Source organism: Quercus lobata, chromosome 8 (assembly GCF_001633185.2).
Source record: "Quercus lobata isolate SW786 chromosome 8, ValleyOak3.0 Primary Assembly, whole genome shotgun sequence".
Classification (NCBI taxonomy): Eukaryota; Viridiplantae; Streptophyta; class Magnoliopsida; order Fagales; family Fagaceae; genus Quercus; species Quercus lobata.
Genome location: NC_044911.1, coordinates 5248889 through 5259423, shown reverse-complemented (window position 1 = coordinate 5259423; position 10535 = coordinate 5248889). Strand labels below are relative to the sequence as shown.

Sequence of the window (10535 nt, the reverse complement as noted above, 5' to 3'; positions counted from 1 at the left end):
CTATTTAAAGAAAATTTTTATGAGAAAAGAAAAGAAAAAAAAAGCAATTAATGTTTTGACAGTTTTTTTCATTTCCCATAAAAGTGATGTCAAAACTTTCCTAAAATGGATTGTTAACTGTATGGCATCGGGCATCTAGGGCCATTTGAGCCTTAGACCCAAGCTCTATAGTATGACCCACGGTTCCTGACACCCTTGTCGGAAACTAGGCTTAAGGCCCACTAGGGTCATGGGCGCAGATCCTATGACATCATGTTTGGCCCAAAACCCATTAGGCTGGTCGTTGAAATATATGCTCATTAATTCATGGTCGAGAAGTTGTCCGGCGCGTCCCATCTCCAACAAGTGTGACTTCTCGGGGAAGCCATATCCCGGATGCCTGGTGACTCCTTGAGAAATACCGCCGCCAAACATCACCCCCTCCCCCCTTTGAGTGGGAACCAATTCCAATACCACTCTCACTACAACCCCACTCCCAACTAAACATCCACTTAGCGATAACAATATTGGACCTCCTTTCCCACTAGCCATAAGAGTAATCATGATTTTTCCACTAATTTTGGCTATAAATATGTGAGGCTAAGGAAAGGAAAGGGGTTGTAGAAAGTCTGGGAAGAAAGTTTAGAATCAAGAATAACAGTCATAAAGAGTGAGAGGAAAGCGATACAAAGGTTGGAAAGATATTGCTGGGTCTCTAGGTTAGAATCACCCAAAGTAGGAAATCCAAAGCCCACATTATAAGTATATTGTGAGCCCAAGAGCGAGACAGACCTTTTAAGCTCGTTTGGGGTGCGCATAATTGGCATCGTCTGTGGGAATCTCCTACAAAGCCGTGGTTCAGCTGAGACTCACACCCAGAAGATGTCTGGGAAACGGTCAGAAGGTTCTGCTGAAAGTGGTTTAGTGGGATCATCTCGGAGATCCACATGGCGAGAGCGAAGGCAAAAAAGGCGTGAAGATAGGGAGAGTGAACACAAGGAAGAACAGTCTGGCCTTGGAGAGGGGTCGTAGCAAACGAACTGGGCAGTATTGGATGCTTCAAGGCACAAGCAATTGGATGAGAGAGATGAGGAGCTTAAACGATTGCGTAGACTGGTAAGAGATTTGGAGTTGGAAGCAAGGGACAGACACCGAAGAAGGGACCGAGATAACCAAGTGGGGGGGGTCTATGAGTGGAGGAGATCGCTATGGTTGTAGGTCCAATCAGTCCGGTTCCCATTGACACCGGGACCATTCATGCTCACGGGAGTCCTGTAGACGTCGGGACCATTCGCATTCACAAGAGTCCCATCGACATCGGGAATGTTCACGTTCATAGGAGTATGAAGGTCGGGGTTTGGATTCCCTAGAGGAGTAATGGCCCCGTAATGCAGCCATGGATGCTATATGCTGAGTCTCTGTTTCATTTGTCAACGGAATGTCCTAAAGCTCGAGAAATTGAGGGCTTTACTCAGTTTTCTCATCTACTTTCTTCAATGAATTTTCGAAGTTTTATGGACTTTTTGTCGTACATTGTAATGGTGGCTATATGGTCAAATGAGGATGTGGCCTTGGCCGTTACCATTGTATGGGCTTTATGGACAAATAGAAATGAAACACAACACATATTTTTCAGTGGTGTATCCAATACTTAGATGAATATTGGTTAGCTTGTAGTCTACCTGTGAAGAAGTCTAATGCAACAAAGAAAAACTGGGTGCCTCCTACGGGTTTAAATTATAAGGTGAATGTAGGTGGTGCTATGTTTTCTGCTTAAAAAGCAGTTGGAGTAGGCGTTGTAATCAGAGACAATGAAGGAAATTTTATTGTTGTACTTAGTAAGAAGCTTAATCTTCCTTTGGGAGCGATTGAAACTGAGGCTAAGGCATTTGAAGTGGGAATTGCTTTTGCTGGGGAGATTGGGATTCGGGATTTTGTTTTTGCAGGGTGACTCTCTTATTATGATACAAGCTTTGTGTGAATCTGCCCCAACACCATCTTCAGTGGCTTCTTTGGTTTATGGTATTGCAGTTGTTGCTCATGATTTTAGGAGTGTGAACTTCTCCCATGTCTGTCGTAATGGAAATATTCCAGCTCATTTGTTAGCCAAATATGCTTTTCGCATTGTTGATTATTGTGCTTGGATTGAAGAGAGTCCTTGTTTTATTGAAAAAGCTCTTCTCCATGATGTATCTTTGGCTTCTACTAATTAATGAAGTTTTTGTTTGTTATCCAAAAAAAAAAAAAAAAACTGAACAAGTGCCAACAATAAATGTTACTACAATAATAGAGTGCATTAAGAAAAAGACAAAATTACAACTTACCCACATGTGGTTTAATATTTTCCATTGACCAAGATAAGGTTATATTATTTTCAACACTAAATAATTCCACCTATTGATTTTATCATTTCAAATGTATCTAACGGTATGGTAGTGGAATAAAAAGCATCTTTGACGAGGAACAAGTCTGAGACCGCTTAGAATTCATGACTTAATGGTTTGAATATGCATATGACACTTCACTAAATGGATGCAATCTAAATGAAATGAACATGAATACATGACAAAAAATATGCATTAAGGCCAATTACAAAGTTTATAAATCAATCACGTCACTCAAATGATGGTTACACAATAAAATGTCACTCACGCATCTTGTTGAAAACACGGTTTGCAACATGAAAACAACCATGGATTAAGTGAAGGATCACACATAAAAATGTCCAAAATTTACTCTCACGTGGCCTCAATGGCACCAAAGGTGAACAACCCAATTATGTACAAACATTTGACAAAAAGCAATTGGAAAAAAAAAAAAAAACCACACACACACAAGCACAAGCACAATATCAAAACTTGTGAAAACCTCAATTCCTAAACGTAGATATGAATCTACATGATTTTATGATGTAAATGCAAGAAAATATCATGAGATTACCTTGACTTGATGAGTGAAAGATGTTGGAATCAAAATTATGGTTAAACTGAAATTTGAAAGAGTGTGAGAGAAATAGGGTTGAGTTTCAGACGATGAAGAGAAAGAAAATTAAAGGCCGAATCATTAAAATACATGTTTTAAACATGTTTGAGAATCTAAATTGACCCAGTGTCTACCGAGACATATTGTATGACCTTTGTTGGCCGAGTGTCTAATGAAAATTCTTGCAATGCAAAATATAGAAGTTCGGACTCTTAGCTCTCATAGAGATACTATATTAATTCACTCTCCACACGTAAAAATTACTTGAACAAAAATTAAAAACACAAAGAAAAACATATTTGTGCATTTTTAGACCCCTTAAAACACAAGTTGATTAATCTAGTTATTTAGCCAAGTGATTACTTAGATAAATTATTCAAATTTAGGTTAACACAAGTAAATCATATCAAGTAAATAATGTGGAAAATAAAGAATACAACGATATGATAACCCAAGAAAACCAAACCGGTAAAAAACTTGGGAATGATTTAACCTAGCTATCCTCAAAGTAAAACAGATTCACTATGAAAGAATTGAAGTTTTACAATAGCAACTTAGACCACTAACATCCTATTGCTACCTTGAGTAGAAAACTTACTACCACGACCACGTGATAGCTCCGAGTCCATGGACTATTTCTTTCTTGGATTCATAGCAACCACAAGTACTCTCACTTGTGTTTTTCTTTAAGCTCTTTATACAGCAACTGAAGCGATCACCAAGCTCTTGACATCAATCTTGATCTTGATAACCCTAAGTGTGTATGAAGGCAAACACCTCTAGATCTCACAAGAGACTCACACACACAACATATCAACAACATCTAAAACGTGGCTAGGGTTTTTCCTTTAAAGCAAAACATAAAACCTTACACGTCATATGGGTTTGGGCTGAGTTGAAAATTTTGCAGAAAAAACATTCTGCACGAGCTTCGATCGATCGAGCCTTGAAGAAATTAAATAGTAATTTTTTGCAATTACTCAATTCCAACTTTACACATAAATAACTTTGAGCAGCCTAAATCTAGACCCTAAGTTTTGATCATGATTTGCCAACATTACACATTGAAGTTCTAATACATTTAAATCCTAAATCCTTAGAACCTAACAATATCTTTGGCTTTTTCACAAAGAATTTAATATGTTTTTAGACAATTGGACTAGAGTTGTTGGTTCTACATCGTTTGCCATCTTTGTGGATATTGAGGAAGGCTCATGCTTTAATTAATGCTATAGATGTCCTCAACTCCATTTGAAGTGTTAGGACATATAGGTTTCCACTGCCCTACAAGTGGGCTTAAGATGTTGACTACATACCCCATATACGGTCTTTGGTATGGCTTGGGACTAGTGTAATGTCCTGCCAGCTCAGCAACTTTGTATATGCTCTCCAAGGTCTCCTCATCGGGGTTAATAGTTTGGTCAATGACATTGGCAATGCTCTCCTTGTTGTTTAGAATCCTATAGAACCATATGACCAGATGCGGGTTCTCATCAGTCAAAGTATCATCTACATCTTTTCTTCCAGGAATCAGCTGCATCAAAACCACTCCAAATGTATATACATCCGCTTTGGTGGTCACTGTTCCTGTAGCTGTTGACAAGGAAAAGAACTTATCAAGCTGACTACTATCAATGGTTCAACTAGTGACATCTAACTAGAAAATATTTATTCACAGCAAACATTGGTGTCAACATACTAGGTATGACACAAGCACATGAAGAGAAAAGATTATATACGTACAACAACAAGAAGCCCTACCCTCAAATTGTAAGGTCGTCTATAGATCATCAATAAATTAGTCAAGGTTGACTATACATATATAGTGGCAGAGTCAAAATTTCAGTTTGGAGGTTGGAAAAAATTAAAAGGCATGAATGGAATTAATCATAAAAAATGTTAACATGTATGAACAATATATATGTAAAATAATGCAATATCATACAAAATAAAATGTAAATGTAAATGTAAATTGTAATTTATTTTTCATTTCTAGATTAATTTACTTAGCTACTCTCAAAGTTTTTTCTTATTTTTGAAATTTCTTTATGATTTTTTTTGATAATTTGATTAATTAGGATAAATTGAGAAAATAAATAAAATATAAGGGTCCGTTTGGTTGGAGGGGTGAAAAAATAAGAAGATAGGAAATGGTAGGAGGATGGAAAAGTGGAAGGATGAAAAAGTAGGAGGATAGAAAAGATTTTAATTTCTCTCTTTTTTGTTTGGTTGGGAATGGAAAAGTGGGGGGATGGAAAAAATGAGTTTGAATAAATTTACTCATATACCCTTGTTAAAGAATGATGCCCAATTAATAAAAAAAAAAGTGACAAATAACCAAAAAAAGAAAAGAAAAGAGAAATCACCCAAATTTATTAAAAAAATAAAAATCATGTTAAAAAAAAAAATCACATCTGGTTAAAAAAAACGACTATCATGCCTAGGCCCTAGAAAATCAAAAGAAAAAGAAAAAGAAAAGGCAATGTTACTACCTAGAAAATAGAAAAAGAAAAAAAGAGATTAAATGGACGAAGCCCATGTGCACATGCACATGGGCATTTTTGTCAATCAAGAAAAAATGCATCCCACTCAGTTTTCTCCCCATTTTGGTGGGCCTAGGGAGAAACCACCTAGGCCCCAACATTTATTTTCCTTCCTCCCTGCCCAACCAAACACATTTTCCTTCTCATTTTCTCTCCAAAATTTTTCATCTACTTTGTTAGGGATGAAACCAGAATTTGAACCTAGGGAGGGCCAAAATTCTTTGTTTGAAAATTTTTGAAAATAGGTATGTCAACATCGAAAGTTGGCAATGTTGCATCATTAGTATTATTTGCATTTTTTCTCTAAAAAATATTAAACATTGTAGCTGACTTTCCCATAATCTATGAATCAAATAAAAATCATATTAATTATAGAGATTTATAATCAATTGCTTTGTAGCTCAACTAAAACTTTCTAGTGTTTCCGATAAAAGTTCAAATCCCCACTCATTTTTTCTGTAATTTTCAAAAGAATGAGTGGTTCTAAACTTCGAGGTTCTTTGGTTGGATTGGGGTTGAATTGATTCTTTAATCTTTTCACATTAAATTTTAAAAAAAAAAAAAATCAATTTAGTTATTATTTTCACATTATTGTATACCTGATAATAATATCATTATAATGATATATTGACAACTAAAGATTACCATTTCCCTTTTTCTTAATACTACTAATAGCAACGTTTCATCTCCCTAGTGTGTGTTTGTTTCTCAAAAAAAAAAAAAATGGCAACATTTTTCATTAATTTAGCAAGAGCCATAAATGAAATTTTAATAATAAGTTTTTTTAGAGAATATATTTTAATAATTTAGGACTGACTTGAAGTAGCCACAACACATTAATCTATATTACTAATAACTTTGTTCTAACTAAAAAAGGCTATAGGTATAGTGTACCCCTTTTATTGGATTGTCAATAATCTGATGATATCGTGACTACTTATGATCATTCTCACTAATAGTTTTTGAAATAAAAGCTTCCACCTTTGTCACTTAAAAATTAAGAAAGGCACAGTAGCTGCCCAACATCACAAGTCACACCACAACATAAAGAGATAGAGAGAGGAAAATTTATGATTCAAAGAGAAGAAAATATCAGATCAAAGATTTGTTTTATCAAAATTTATGATTTGTTGTGTTGTTAGTATTTATTTTTTTATGTTTAGACTAGATTTGTGATTTGTTTGTTGGTATTTTTGGTTTGTCTAAAGGTTTTTCTTGTTATTTGAATTTGTGAATGGTTTTGTTGGTTTGTCTAAAGGTTCTTTTGTTATCCAGTTTTGTGAATTGTCCAAAGCATTGTCTCAAGGATTTTGTCTTTCTTGGGCAAATGGAATGCAGTAATGGTTAGGTAAGATTTTTGTTTTGATTTCATGGGTTAATTTAAAAAGTATTTGAAGGGGGGGGGGGGGGGGGGGGGGGCAGCCGACACGTAGGTCCGTCACTGCACCCTGTTTCATCTCCAAATATACACACCCTAAAAGTGTTAAAAATGTAACAATATGCTTGGAAAGTTCCACGCTAAGTGTATTGATTGCTTTAAAAAAAATTATAGAACTCAATATTTCTTTATCTATTTTTCTAATCATTTAAATTTTGAATTTATAGGAAAAACCTAAAGGTCAAATGTAAAACTTACAAGAAATTATATATCAAGTTGGATAGGTAGGATGAAGAAAATAATTTTTATGAACTTGTTAAGATTAGGAAAATGAAATAAAGAGATTTACATTGCATCTAATGCATTAACGATGAGGATCAAAGAGTGTGAGTAAAAGAATATGAGAGATGCTACGTCTACAACATTTTTACAACATTTTTACAACAAATCATGGGTGGTTAAGCAAATGAGGCCATTTAAGCGGAATATAAGCAGATTTAAGAAGCATGAGGGCGGATATGGAAATGACATAAAAGAGCAGAGTGATATGGACTTGCGGCCCAATCATTCCCATAACACCCATGATTCTAAAAATGGCAAAAATCTTGGACCAATGGGTGCATTATGAAGTCTATACTAAATTACTAATAACATTCCATCGTCAACGACAGGAATGAGAGAATATTTACAACCTTATCATTATACACAAATAAGAAAGTTCACTGACTTAAGTATTAAAGAAGTTTCGGCCGACATCATACTAATACTACCTCAGTGATACGATTTTCCCGGATTGTGCAAATATTTTGGGAGATTGTCCAAGTTTTGAAAGACCATTTATCACTAACTCTTTCAAATTCAATTAAGACACAAGAACATAAAATCTTAGGCTTTAGTTATCAAATTCAATTAAGACATAAGAACATAAAATCTTAGGCTTTAGATACATCCATATTCTGGCGCAAGATAACCAAATGTCCCAGCTAATTGCGTCGTTACAGAGTACATCTCATCAGGCACAATTTTAACCAAACCAAAATCTGCAACCTAGGCCCTCATATCATCCCCAAGAAGTATGTAGGAAGGTTTTAAATCTCTGTGAACGAAAATTTGTGTAGCTAAACTATGCAGGTATTCCACTCCGCGTGCCACATCCATTGCTATTTGAATCCTCTGCATCCAAGTAAGAGAACACCCACTCTCACCCAAATCAAACAAATGTTGTGTTAACGTCCCTTGTGGCATATACTCATATACCAAAAGCCTCTCGTTGCCATTGATACAGCATCCTAAAAGTGAAACCAAATGTCTATGCCTTACTTTCGTAAGGACTGAAATCTCTGCCTGAAATTCTTTGATTCCTTTGCCACCCATTGCAGAAGATTCCATCCTTTTCACAGCAACCTTAGTCCCATCATGGTATTCTCCTTTGTAGACAACTCCAAAACCTCCTCTACCAAAAATGTTATCTTCATTGAAATTGTTGGTCACCTGTTCTAGAACTTCAATCGAAATTTCAACATTCGTTCACTTGTGCCTCCATTTTCAGGATTCTTTACACCTCCAAACTACCTATGCTTGCTACTAACGTAACATTTAATCGAGAAAAATAACACAACCACAGAAAATATGATCACAGCAATAACCATACCAGCAATTATACCAGGCGAGACAGAAGTACCACTTGACCCCGTTCCAGCCGTATTCCCATTCTTCCCAATCAAAGGATTACCGGTCGTAATTAGATTCACAGAATCTCCAAAATTTGGTATCGACCCGAAAAGGTTATTGTTCGAGACATCAAGAACCTTAAGTGTTGTTATGTTGGTCAAAGCATCGGGAATGGAACCCATCAAATTATTATTATCCAGATACAAATAACTCAACGATGTGACTCCGAAGGATTTTGGTAAGTGCCATTGAGATTGTTGAAAGAAAGTCGGAGATCGTCAAGACTCGGGAAGTAACCAAAGAAATCTGGTAAAGACTCAATAATGTTTGCACTGTTAGCATAGAAAATGGCTAAACCAGAGGCCTGAGTCAACTCGGTGGGGATGGTCCAAGGTGTGAGATTAAGGTTTTGGCTCAAGGTTAAGATCTGTGGGCTTGTGAGTCCTTGGAAGAAACCTGAAGGAATGGAGGAGAAGTTGTTGTTGTCAAGGTAGAGTTGTCGGGGAGAAGTGAGGTTGGCAAAGGAGGGGATTGGTCCATAGAGTTTTGTTGGAGAGAAAGAGACTCGAGTAGGGTGAGAGTGCCAAGATCCGAAGAGTCCCTGAGAGAGACTGAGAAATTAATCGGATTTCAGTGACACTGCTTCCTTTGCAGATAACGTTTGTCCACTTGCAGTACTCTGTGCTGTTAGACCAGCCGCTTGGGGCAGTGCTAAAGGAGGCTAGGAGCTTGGCCATGACTGCCGCGTCATCGGCAGATGAAAGATTGAGAAAGGAGAAAATGAAGGTGGAGAAATAGATCAGCCAAACCATTTGAGATTGAGAAAGAGAAATGGGTTTGAAGTCTGGCAGGCTTGATGTTCAGTTTGGTTTTTGTTTGGGTTGTTGGGTGTTATACAGGACTTATTTTCATTTTTAGTACGCAAGAAAGGAGGGAAATGTGAGCCGTGTTGGAAGGGTCAAGCTAACTCTCATAAAAAACATATCTATACAGTCTTTCGTTAATTCGATTTGAATATGATTAAGTCTGCTACAGTAATGATCATTAGTCACCCCCAACCACAAGACTAGACATGGCGAAACAAGTAGGTCGGGTCAATCGGGTTGCGGGTAAAAAAAAAAGGTCATTTTAAATGGATTAAAATCGGGTTTCGGGTCGGGTCGAGTCGAGTCGACTTGTATTTTCACATGAATTTTTTTTTAATAAAAAAAAATGTATTTGCTATTGAGAAAGTCATGCAACAAATTACTTGATGTAAAAGGTGAAAATAGCCAAATACCACGTTTTGGCAAAATTTGTGGCAAACTAACACTATTTCGGAAATATTTAGTAATCTACCACTTTTTTAGTACTCGAGTTCCACAAAATCGAGTTCTAAATAGTACTCGAGTTCAATGAACTCAGGTTCCTAGTGAGTCACTAGCGTGGCACTGTTGACCTAGAATTTGTATAATTAAAAAAATAATTTGGTGCTCGATATTACTGAAATGAGTATCACTTTATAGTACTCAACCTTAGTGCAGTCGAGTACCTTTTCTTTTCTTTTTTTCTACTTTTTGTTTCTGTTGGAATGGCTTGAATAGTCAAACTTAGTGGCTTGACATTAGCCAACAAACCATTAAACAGCTTGCATGCCCATGTTAGGAAGATGCATGATGTTCAAGAAGTTTTATGCGTGAAGAAATGCAAAAGCTTGCATTAAATGTTCTTCATGAATTGTCAAAGAAGATGGCCAAGAACAACACCTAACATGCAAACCAAATTCATGCTTCTTTTCTTTGGCCATAAATGCTTGCCATTTTCTTTGACTTGACAAGTTTCTTTGACTTGCAAGAGTGAGTTCCTACGGGAGATAAAAAAAATAAAAAAAATAAAAAGAAAAGAAGAAAGAGTGCCTCTATGTGAGAGAGAGAGATAGAAAAGAACTCGACAATATGAAAAAAAAAATAATAAAAAAAAAATAAAAAGGTACTCGACTGTAT

The 10535-nt window shown here is 36.2% G+C and overlaps 1 pseudogene; it reads right to left on the bottom strand.

Annotated features, from left to right (window-relative positions):
- Positions 1-4180: 4180 nt before the first annotated feature.
- On the bottom strand, positions 4181-9388 carry LOC115957794 (annotated as a pseudogene).
- Between the last annotated feature and the right edge of the window lie 1147 nt (positions 9389-10535).